A 12815-nucleotide genomic window follows, 5' to 3' on the forward strand; every position below is an offset into this window, starting at 1 on the left:
GTACATGAAAAAATCTGAGAAACTTTATATAAAGCACAGAGAGAGGGAGAAAATTATACAAATTGAAGAATAGATTTGGAGGAGAATGGATAGTCTCGGGAAGACTAACAACTTATTTGAAAAAGCAGAACTTGTCTTTATTTTACCTTACTTCTCTAAAGCAAAGTTCACAGGATAAGGTTTCCACTGGGTTTATCTATAACTTTAACTTTGAAAGGATGTCAAGCATGGTGTACAACACACTATACTTGAATATGGTAGAGTAAGGTTCTGTCATGCATGTTCTATCCACATGCTGTGGATAGGGAAAAGCAGAGCCAGAGAAGATACTGTTGAAATACCCCTGGAAGTGGAAATGCTTTGGAGCTTTCTGCTGGAATTCTGAGAGGTATTTCTGTTCATATCTGCTCTACAAATGAGGGTTCAGAATTCTGAGTGATTCTTCTGTCACTTTTTTGACCTCAGCAAGCAACACAGGTCTGCAGGCCTTAGCATACTTCATGCAGGCAGCTGTGTGATTGTTTCCATTATTAAAATACTGCTTCAAACCAAGTCTCCACACCTCTGATGAGTAATTCCATGGATTCATTTAGCATCTGCCCTTGACTTTCTTTCCCCCCGCTACTCCAAGTTGTGCAAGTTGTGCTAAATCTTGTTAAATCCTTTCTCTCTTTGTTATCCTTAATTATATAGTTGTCAATCTCAAAGCACACAAAAGAGGGAAATTTGAAAACATTCTAGGATTTTTATTATACTGTTGAATGAACTGTTATTTTTCCTATTGCACAGGAGAGACAGCTTTAAATGAACTTTTCGCAGACAAAAAAAGTGTGTAAGTCTTTAACAAGAAAGAAAAGAATTGGCAGGTGTATAATTATGTAGTATTTCAAGTCATTAAATAGAACTCAGATGTATGTACATGACTAGCACCTATTTAATTCTGAGCAGATCTTTGATTACTGCTTCTACTTTTGTTACCTTCCTTCCTTACTGTCAGCCTTCATCCCCTCCCCAACCTGGTTAAAAATAACAACAATAAAATAATTCAAGACCCTTATTTTGCTAACTTTATGGGAATAATTGGAACATCACGGCTTTACTTTAGCAGCTAATGCAGCACATAGGTTGGGCTGAAAAAAAAAATGGAACTGCTGCTTCAAGGTGTCCATCAGAGACTCTGAGGCCTCTGCCAGAACTATAGCATCACCAAACACAGGCAAAGAGAGCCTTTCTTTGAGCAGTTACTCACTGCTAACCGCATATCTCTGGACACTCACGCTGGAATTTAGCACTCTGCCACATGACTGAGTTATAACTCAGTTATAACAGCTTAACAAGCTTTGGCCTGTCAACAGACCTGACAAAATTGTCCAGCCCATGCTGTTCATCTGCCATGTTGCAAGGTAAAATACATTAGCTCAAGTCATTGTAAAGTATGTATAGAGCCTATTACAAGAGCTCAGCTGACAAATGGTAACTGTTTATTCCATAGTAACTTGAGACTTTTGCTCCAATTAATAAAGGGGAGAGAAACTGTCAGGTATGCAACAACAAAACACAGAGAAGAATTGCCTACTGTTGCTGTTGATGAAGAAGGAGACAGCAGAAGAAGAAGAAAAAAATCTCATTTAGCCTGTTCTGCTGAAATCAGAGCTGCGCAATATCAGCTGACTTGGTGGGTTGGATACTACCATGAAGAATACCGTCTGGCACAGAAAGACCACATGGATAGGAATGAACACAGCAGAACCACAAAGCTAGTCATGCCATCAGATCAGCATCACTGCTCAGTATGCAAAGGCACAACAAGTGGTACATGTCTTTGAAAAGTACAGGAAAGTACTGTGAAGGTACAGGAAGACATAGGGGCACTAAGGGAGCCCTAAGGCATCACTTCTGGAGAAACCAGTAAAATGAAACACTATTTCTAATATTTTTGTTAGTATTTCTAGCTCCTAAAATCTAGCCCATTCAGATACAAAACACTAATAAGAACTTATTTCCTAAGTCCAGATAGGAAAACCTCAATATTAACAGCTTTCATACTTGTAGACGCAGGTTTTCATTCTATGAATGTTGTTGATATGAAGCACCTTAACATCTAATCCATTTATGTGTACTGTGCTTTAGACACCCTGGTGTTACAGCACTTCACGTTATGTTAACAAAATGAAGAAGGAACATGCAAATGAAAACCTTAACACATAGTATTAAAGTTGCACTCTTTCTTTCTCAGCTGGAGGACATAATGAAAGATGTTGGCCGGTGTGCCTGCAGCCCTTTCCCTCAGACTAGTCTACATGTGTGAAAGGAACTGAAGGTGTTCTCAAAGTTGATAAAAAGAAAAAGATCTCAAAGAAAAAGAAAAGCTTGCAAAGTCCTTAAAAGTCCAGGCTCTTGTTTAGTAAGATATTTCATGTGATGATTTGGGTCTTTCCTCAGCAAATCTCTTCTGAATATCTGCAACAGAATTTTAAACTGCATCATATCTTTCAGAAGGATAAACTGCTTTCTGACAGCTGCTAATTTTGTCCACAAAGAACCCCTTGAATGTCCATTCTTGAGATTTTGATTTGCTGCTATTAAAAAGTACTGAGCAACACAACTGCTGTGGGATAGGTGGTCTGTTTAAAAACATTTCCAGTCTGTTTGTAAATAAAGCATAATTTTTGTGAGGGAGCTGTCATCCAGAAATCTTGCACTGAGTCTTTCCAGATTATAAAAATATACTTCTGAGAAATTAAGGACAAAGACAACTTAGAAGAAATATATACAGCCCTGCAAGTGACTCAGATGAGACAGAACCAGAGCCCAGAAGCAGCAGTGGCAGATTGTACTTTGCATCTCTGTCTCAAAAAGACCACAACTTCCCAATATTTATCCCACTTTTCCAGCTTTTCTGACTTCTTTCAAGCAGGAAATAACTGACATATCACGCTTCTTGACCAAAGTGCCTAACCTGAATATTGGCCCCAGTTGTTTTTCCAGTTATAATTTGGTAATAGCAATTTACCCACTGCTTTCTGTTTTCAAGACTATCTTCAGTCACTGTTTTCAGGATCTATGGATTCTCAATTTACCTCTGTAAGGTTCTTTCAAGCTTGGCACAAAGCCTATCCTCCAGGAGTCCCCAGGCATCCCCCAAACACTGCTACTTAAACAACACTAAATCTCCTTTTTCTCCCTTTTCAGGAGGCTCTAGTCTCTATACTACCAGTTGCATTCATCCCCACCATGTCCCTTCTCAAATAACATCCAGACAAACTTGGAACATGATCCTGAACCATTCTGCATGTGCCTTTGCTAAGGCAGAATTAAGAGCCTCACTGTCTCTTACCAGCTAACCAAGTGTCTCACCAGGTACTTTTGTACAGCTGCTTAGAGTTTCACAGGATCATTCACAAAGTATATATAGAAAAGAGTTTAGATGAGGTCTGCTTGATCCCACCTGGGTATTTTTGTGACGCACTGTGCTTTGCATTTATTTTTCATTTCAGCTGGCAGCTTCCAAGCCAGAAACTGCTCTAGGGTCCTTGCTCTGCTCAGCTGCCTGAATTAATATAGACATATGTATATGTATATAGATAGATAGCATAGAGTACTAGAGTGTATATATAGAGAGTGTATATTCATACTATGTGCATATATCGTGTTTCCTTACAATTTACTTGTAACAGACACTTGGCTCTTTGGCTCTTTTTCTTGGCTCTTTTTTTTTTTTTTTTTTTGGTGGTAAGAAAGGGAAATATCTGTGTATTTAACCACAAGTATGCTGCCCACTTCACCCAGTTATTGCTAATAATCTCTCAGTACATAATGGAAAAAAATAAAAAACAAAAACAAAACAAACAAAAAAAAAACACATAGCAAACAGAATTGGGAAAAGAACAGTGAGTAGCCCACTCATCTATGTGGGAAATAAAAGCTACGCCTACAAAATCATAATGAGTGTATGGATGCATTGTCAAAAGACAGGAAAAAAAATCAGATTTATGCAGTTCTATATTATCCTTGTGGAAAATACTGAAATAATTGAGCATGAGCTTCTAAAAATAAAATTGAGCAAATCCCACCAGTATTATTACAGACAGACTCCAACTTCTGTAAAGAAACTGCTGGCTTCTTAGTCCTCCATATTTCATCATCTTTCTCCCAGCTTGCACTGATGCCTCCTATACCATAGCACAGCTGCCAGTTGTCTCAATGTATTCAAACGAAACAATGTACTCAAGCTTACAGTGCTCTTCACAGGGGGCTGCTGTTTGGCTGAGAATGGCCATGTCCCTTGAGTTCTATTGGCACAGTGGGCAAACAGCTTTGCAAATTTGCCAACAGCCATATCTAGTAATTTTCACTCAGATAACACCCCAAGCTACCAAAAACATACTTGTACCTGAAACCTGCCTGATGTCTTATTTCACATTTGCAATGCAGATGGGGCTACAATGTGGGAAACTCATCTTGTTTAAATTAACTTTATAATTTAGCAGTACTTTGCTATGGAAATCAAGAGGCTTATTCTTATATTACCTACAGAGGTAGAACTAAGGCACAAATATTTGACATGACCAGGCAAGGACCAACATGTAGACATGACATGACATGACGAAGTTGAATGTACAATGAAGGTACTTGTACTTTATATACTAAGCCATGTAATCTAAGAAAGTTAAACTTTCTACTTTCCCTCTAAACCTTTTCCCACTGCTTGTTGATTCCATAGAGGAATATGGCATGTGTTGACTGTACTTCACTTATCCTCACTAATTACTATCATAGCTCTCCCAAAATAGTTTAATTTGTGTGAAAACCAGGCAAAGTAGCAGAGAAACTTTTGGGAAAACTTAAATAGTCTTACTGCCCACATTAGAAAGTCATCTTAAGTTTACAGATTTACTCATGCCCTTTTGAAAAATGGATTTGTTTGCTTACAGAACACATTAGGCTGAATATTAATAGACTTACAAGATTAGGCATGCAAAAAATATCTTCAAAATTAGATTTTCCAATAAATACTTGGAGAGTATTTATTGGAAAGAAGAGGGTTTAGGTGATAAGCTGTCCTGGTGGACATCAGTCACATTTCTATCCGCAGATGAAGGGCAATGAAAGTCTCTGTCAAACACATTGCTTTGAATGGGCTTTTTTAAAGTTACCACCTATAATGATATTCAAAAAGAGCTTTTAAACAATCTCTTCTGAAGTTCTGTGGCACAGCTTGAGAAGGAACAGCTCTACAACCCTTTTGCCCCTCTCGAGATCTCTTCTCATGTGATAGGCCAAACCTAGGAACGCTGGAAGCCAAAACCAATTCATTTCACCTTAATACACCATGAAAGATAAAAGACAAAGCAGCAGTTTAGTGTTTGCTTTCAAGTGCTGCTTTCCACATTCTCCAAACTGTTTTGATACTGCCTTCGGAATGACAAGTTTTGACTTCAGGGCGAAACTTATATACCTATATATATATTATATACCTATATATATATATTATACCTAAACTAAATATACCTATCTGGTATATTACTGTGCTCATTAAGTAGACCGTGTGCTGCCACTTTTGCACAGGTCCTCTAACAACCACTATATATTTAAATCCAAGACCATTCATCCTCTTATAAATCTGTAGGCATTACATGCATACATTAAAAGAGAAACAAACAGAAATCATGCACGTTTGAGAAGCACTCCTAGGGGAGTGCTAGAAAATACCTAGGGGTATTTTCTATTCTGTACCTCCTGATACAGAACTATATTTTCTCTGTATTTTTTCAGACATATACTAAATTTCTCCCAAGTATTTGTCCTTGCTGCAACATTATTCATACACTGAGCATGAATTTGATTAGCACATGGATGGCTGTGTTCACACTAAGGTGCTGCCTTTGCTTTTGCCTCCTCCAGGTTATAAAAAACAAGATTTAACTTACTATGCAAGTCTTAGGAGCTCCATTTTTTGACATGAACCTATAATGTTTAAATTTTTTTTTTTTTGAACTGAAGCTAAATAAATCATATTATAATGCAAGTAGCATGCAACAGTCTTCCTATTTTATGTCAACAGAGTATGTGGGAGCTAAAACACCTATGCTCAAAGATAAGGATGAATTCTTATTGCTCTTCCTTTAGTGACTGAGAAATGGTTGTCTGTGTATTCTGTCAGGAAGGCCTACCCAAGTCACACCTCATTTAAAATGAGCTGGACCATGAAAATCAAATAACCTGCCCAAGAGAAGTGGTAAAGTTAGGAAAATAAGTGAAGTTCTCAGCGATCCCAAGGAAAGTTCAAAGTATTTGGAAAATTAAAATAAAAATAAAGACTCACTCTAGACACCTGAGTGGGCATTATCTGAAGCATTTTATCCTACAGGAATTTTCCTTGGCTTTATAGATACCTGGCAAAAATTGTGCAAACCCATCAGAAAGCAGAGAAGACCATGCTAACCATGGACATAACTTCTGCTTGAAACCAGAGTTGTCACATTCAATGCAAATTGCAGCTTGTCTTCCTGCTCCATGAACTAGTACGTGTTGATAGCTAGAGCAATTGCTGCCCACAACCAACTGAAGTGAGAATTGATCCCAACACAGGCCAGGTCCCAAATATCTACATTTGGAGAGAAATGTCAGTCATATATTGAGGTAACTACTTTTCATGTTGGACAAAATCCTGAAGGTGTTAATGCAGTGTTTCTTCGGGAAAATGTTTATCCTGAGATCACTAGATATCTTAACCTCAGGGTGATTAGCCTTGCCTCACACAGATGGCATAAAATCCACCATCTTTCCAAAGCCTGATGAAATATATTTGCTTCCATTGAGTTCCATTTTTGTTTCCATCTAATTCACAGACCTTAATGATACTTTTCATATGCTATGTTTTAGTGGACTGACAGAGCTTGCCATTAGTAAGAGGTAGTTGAATCTAAAGCAATATAAACTGCTGCAGAGCTGAGCTAAAAGAAGTGGCAATTAAAATGCATCTGCTATGATAGAATGAACTTTAATAAAGATCTTAATGATGATATTAGAAGTCATGCATGAAGTTTTATTCCTTATGCATGGAGTAACAGCAAAAGTAATAAAAAAACCTTGACAAAAATATGAAATGTGGCATTTGTAAGCCTGACAGAACTATGGCATTGCAGACATTTTATTACAATAACAAGAAGAAAGAAAGAAAGAAATCCCTTCTTGATTGTCTGTGTGTCATTGGAATCAATTTAGCTTAAATTTGCCTTTTTTTTTTTCTGTTAAAGGTCATTCTTTTTGAAGTGATTTCTATAATTGTTGTCATTCTAGATCACTTATGTCAAACTTAGGCTACATTAATTTTGAGAGAATCATTCTAACAGATGATTAGCTAATAGATTCATGTAACAAATTCAGGCAGTCAGTCAGAGGGCTGTCTACAGGAGAATGTACAAATTAATCAGAACTTTCTGTCTTCAGTTGTGCCAATATCTGTATTGATTCTTACTCAAAGGTCTTTCATTCAAGCAATTGATGTCACCCTACCAAATCATTCTATCCACAAATTATCCTCCACATATTTTCACTTCTGTTTTGTGTGCCAGAAACAAGGCATTCTTTGAATTGTTCTGGGAAGTAGGCAAGGACAAATGCTTCCACAAGGTTGAAGTGGTCAGCTGGCTCTCTGAGATGATTTCCTGTTTAACCCACAATGCATCATATAGGAACTCCAGGAAGATACATTGAGAAGCCAAACAAAATTAAATCAGCTATATTCCTGCCTAGTGTGTACTTGGCTGTCTACTAAACACAGTAACTCAATGTTCAGCATGAAATTTAAAATTGTGGTCTGACAGTATTCTTGCTGTATCCAAGAACAAAAGGTGTCGTGATCCTATATTCTCACTTCTTTTGTCAGCTTGCCAGAACTCCCAAATAGACATTTAATCTTTCTGGGGATCAGCTTACTGAATGCCATTTTTGACTGTGTGACTGTCTGTCTGTGCCCAGAGTTAGCTATGCTAAACCCTCAAAATCTCAGTTGCTGTGAGGTTTCATATCTCTTCTAGATCAACTCTGTCCATGGTTGCTTACCATCTAGTAATCTTCCTACTTCTTCAATTGCACTGCAGTCAAGCTTCTAAGGTGAATACAGTGGGAAGTCTCAAAAAATTAGCATTACTTTTCCATACACAAATGTGGAAATTAGATCTACTCCATTTTGAAAGCACACAGAGACATATACCAATTTTTAAATGATGTCAGAGACAAATCTATTGGAATGGAAAGATTGGGAAAAAAAAAATAAAATCTTTTTTTTGGGTACATTATGGTGTTAATTACTGTCAGGATGTGGAATCCCTGTGGTGGCTGTTAGTATTGCATTCTTTAATGCTGCCCATATCTACCTTAAAAGGTGAATCAAGTGGTAGTTGAAACAGCATTGGTTTTCTTTTAATAATAATAATAAAAAAATACTGTTCAAGAACACAGTTGTCCTGATTTTGGGAATCTTACTATCAAACTGCAATAGGCATTGGATTATTTCTTAAACAAATTAGGAGCTCAGTCTGGCAAACAACTCAAGCTGTAAATCAGCAAGTAACCTCACCGAAGTGAACAACACTGTTTTGTGCTCATGGTTATGCACTAAGCCAGGTACTTAATTACACCCCTGTCAGACTACAGCGTGACTTGCCTTGGTTCTCAGTGTCTCAGTATTGCATTCAGGCTTCCTATCAGCAATATACCATTTTATCAATCAGGCCACTCCAATATATGACTTCAGTTTAACCTTATGAGATTTTGCTGTTGTTGTTGTTTTTTTGTTTGTTTGTTTTTACAAATAAATTCTGTTATTCTCCCCACTCTGCCTTTAGGTTTTTGAACATTGTGAGAGCATATTGGTCCTGTTTTTTGATTTTTCCCAGTAAAAACAAGGATTTAAAACTTACTATTTTTTGGTGGTGGTAGAGGCGAAGTGGGGTTCTTAGGCAGTTTCTCAGTTTCAAAAGCTGGGGATTTTAAGAAAAAGCAATAAATGCCAAAAAGCTTGTGATGAGATCATGAGAGCTGGCAATAAAAGGTGTGATGGGCCTGGAAGCAAGAGAGTTATCCCTGTGAAATTGGTATGAAATCAAATCCCAATCATTCACTAGGGATTGAATATTTTCTTCCTCGCTATTTATAATGAAGCTGCCATAAAACTCCTGTCTAGCTGGGGGAGGGCTGTTTCTGATCCTTTGGACTGAAAAATTTTCAAATTTATTTTTTTACTTTCCTTCCCTCTAGTACCTACTCCTCCTGTTTCCCACATTCTCTTTTTCAAAACAGAAGAATTATCAAAACTTCACCTTTCTACCTCTCCATAACCACATATATTCATCAAACCTATAAATTCAAGGCTGCAATGAATTCCAGCCTGAAGCTTTCTGGACATGCAGATTCAGTTCATTTCCTTTTAGGCAGACTGAAAGATGTTTAAATGGTGCCACCTTCTGTTAGACACTTGTGCTGCTAATGGACTGCAGAAGCACATTCCCCCATTTCCTTCAGACTTGTAAGTTGATTTATACTGATCCTCAACTGCATTGCTGCAATATATAACATGACAAGTTAAACGCAGTGCCTGCCAAAAAATCTTGATAGGCTCAGCTTTCGTGCAGTGGCACTTGAAAAGACCATTACTACTGCCATCCGACTAAAGTATGCTCAATATTTTTGACAGTGAATTATCTGAACAGCAGTTTATCTCAATGTTCACTTGGTGTTGTAGCAATTTAAGGATTCAAAAGGTAGGGGAAAAAAAAAAAAAAAAAAAAAAAAAAAAAAAAAAAAAAGCTCCTATTGTTCAAACTGCAGAAAGTTCAAACTGCAGAATGAGTTTTATTGTGAATTTTAAAATGGTTCTGTATTTACTCCCAAAGGCATTTCAGAGTACACTGACAGGCAGATAATTAACATAGGTGTAGATTGCATTCTGTTTTCATCAATTATTGTTGAGATCTTAGGGCTTCAGAAATACAGTTATGGGCTGCATTATTGTCAGAAATGTTTTGTATACCCTCTTCGAGGCAGGCACTTCAGAACCATGCCACTGAGTAAAAGCTGTACTGAAAATCCCATGCTCGTCTCTGGAAGACCTGTGTCCTGCTCACTGAGTCACTTCAGAAGATATACGAAATCAATAGCTTTGTGACTGCTGCAGTAATAGGGCTCATGCGGCTACCTCTCAAAAAAGGATCATTCTCGTTGTTGCAGTCTAATGCTCAGTGGTGCACAATACAATTTTCACCACTCTACTCCTGTAGGCCAAAAGTCATCTCTGGGTGCAACACCAAGACCCTCCTGAGATCATTCTCCAGTATGAGTCTTAAGCCTTGCTGACAGGAAGATCCTTCTTCTTAGTTGTGTAATCAAGTGTTTGCAGTTAAGTAAACTTTTCTGGCTGAAATGTATTCATTAAAGAGATAAGGACTTGAGTCAACTAAGACATTTTGCAAACTCCTGTAAATTTCAGCAAATCATTTTGGCTGCACAAAAAGGAATTAAAACAACCAGTAAATCATCAGTGTATTTTTGACATATTCTAAACCTAGTGTTTTGATTTGCAGCTCCACAATTATTTGCTGCAACCTTGGTTATAAAATATTGTTAGAACCTCAGAAAAAAAATGTTGCCTTTTATGTTAAACTGAACTCAGCATTAAACCCCGATGCTATTTCTATTTTCTGAAACTCCAGCTGAACCAAAAACACTCTGTTGTTCCCTACTGAGCACTGAAAAGTACCTTAATCAGGGGATACTAGTGATTAGTAGCTTAGAGGGGAAAAAAAAAAAAAAAAAAGAACACTTGAGCAAGTAATATGATACTAGCAATACTGAGCTGTGTTCTCTCTGGTTGGTATGCCACAGCCAAGAATAACGTTAAGAGGTGCCACAAACAGCACGCTGCCTGAAAGCCATGTGCTGGGGACAATGGTCTAAACCAAAAACTGGTCTGTGGACGTGTAGTGTTCTATAAACCACTTCTGAGGGGTTTGTAAAATCCAAATAAGAAAGCAAACCTCATGTCAGTTGGCTTAAATTACTCAGACAGGATCTACACCTCTATATTTATGAGTCATTAAATCAAAAGAAGTTGGAGATTGCTGGCCTGAGCTATCTGTTTTGTTTAGGTAGATGCCAGTCACTTTGATATTTAAGCCAAAAGTCCAGCCTCATTTCATGTTGAAAAGTGCTTCTTGTGGAAGAAAAATATTTTGTGTGAGTGAAACAAAGCCCATTGCTCTGAACTCTACCAGAGTTTCTTTACACATTCATACATGCACATTTAATTCCTCCAGCAACTGAATACTTTCTTTTCTCTACCATAAACATTATTCTGTGACGTTGTAATTATTTTCACTTTTGCACCGCTTATGCTTTTGCAAAGCTTATACTTTGTTCAGTTCACTTTGGTTTTATTTTCCTATATAGCAAGGTATTAACAACATCAAAAGTGAGATATAAAAAGATTTCATGTTGTTTTGGTATTGGTGTATTGGTGGTACTGCTGTGAGCCACACTGGAAGCATACTGCAGCGACTGAAACACAAGGTTTTATGGCACTACATCACAGAATGATATTCCTGTATATGAGGCATCTGAATTAGACTCCATATTCAGGCCTAGAAGAAAACATTCAGTATGAACCAGGCAGGAGACATGACAGCAGCTCCAGAGAACTCAAAAAAGAAGTGAGGCATATTTACTTAACCTTCAAAAAGGTCCTGGTATGAGGAGTGGGAAAGGTAGGGGCTTCTGTTACTCTGATCCAATGATACACTGACTTGGGGGCCAGTGAAGAAGAGGACACCCTTTCTTTTGTCAATACCTATAAGCACAGGCTAGAAATCTGACTCAGTCATTTTTGCGTTACACTTTAATTACACATATAGTGCGTTTTAGAGGGACCAATAGATACTCAACCTCCAACCAGATGAAATTTTAAACATGTTGTTTGACGCAAATCTTTCTGTTAAGAGCACGTTCCTTCTTCTGCTAATGAGCGGAAGAAATTCAGACCAATGTCACTAAGAATGAGGTTTGCCAGTCAGAGTTATTGTATCAGCTCCACTTTCTAAACTTTTTCTGTCTTGGTACTTCTAGCAATGGGGTATGTTATTGAGCCATACTGCACTGCTCCAAAAAAAAAAAACAGTGCAAAAATCATGTAAGAAGATCCCCTGGCTTTTAGAGAAACATTTTAATTAGCTGCAGTCAAAAGAATCACAACCTTTCTCTTTCCTAATCTAATCATGGTATAAATCACTCTTTGCCTTACCGGTGATCAGGTTAAGTTGTAGCAAGAGGTGTCACCAAGGCTTTTCATTCACTCTGAGTGCAGATCCCAGCCCCTGGCTGCTGTGGAGATGCCTCCCCCCTGCCACACCAAAAGCGTGTGCAGAGGGGCTCACATTTGGATGGCAGCATCAAAACCTTTGGTGGGCAGCTCCTCCCTCACAGCGTGGAGATGCAAACACCTTCCCTGTTTCCCAGGTAGTTCGGATCGATATCTTGTCACTTCATTCTGCTGCTGCTGCTTTATCCTGCAGTGAATTGTGTTTTCTCTGTTATTTGTTGTGCTGCTTCTCTCTCTCTGTCTCTCTTTTTTTTTTTTTTTTTCTTAAAGTAGGATTTGTAGCTCATTCCGTCACCTTTCTTGCATGAGGTTTTTCTTGCTGACACAGCAGCCATTAGCTACAGTTTAGCTCTCCTAACTCTGTATATCACTTCATTACAAGAGACTTCTTAGATATCAACCTTAGTGCTCTGAATAAAAACACAACCTGGCCTTTGAT

At 37.9% G+C, this 12815-nt stretch overlaps 1 long non-coding RNA gene across 1 annotated transcript in view; it reads right to left on the reverse strand.

The window, feature by feature from the left end:
• Positions 1-12587, reverse strand: part of LOC140001747 (uncharacterized) — a 94779-nt gene extending 82192 nt beyond the window's left edge. Inside the window, exon 1 of the long non-coding RNA XR_011807272.1 lies at positions 12299-12587. This is a non-coding gene — a long non-coding RNA (uncharacterized lncRNA). The remainder of the gene's footprint in view (positions 1-12298) is intronic.
• Between the last annotated feature and the right edge of the window lie 228 nt (positions 12588-12815).

The sequence above is a fragment of the Anas platyrhynchos genome, chromosome 2, assembly GCF_047663525.1.
Source record: "Anas platyrhynchos isolate ZD024472 breed Pekin duck chromosome 2, IASCAAS_PekinDuck_T2T, whole genome shotgun sequence".
In the NCBI taxonomy this organism is placed as follows: domain Eukaryota; kingdom Metazoa; phylum Chordata; class Aves; order Anseriformes; family Anatidae; genus Anas; species Anas platyrhynchos.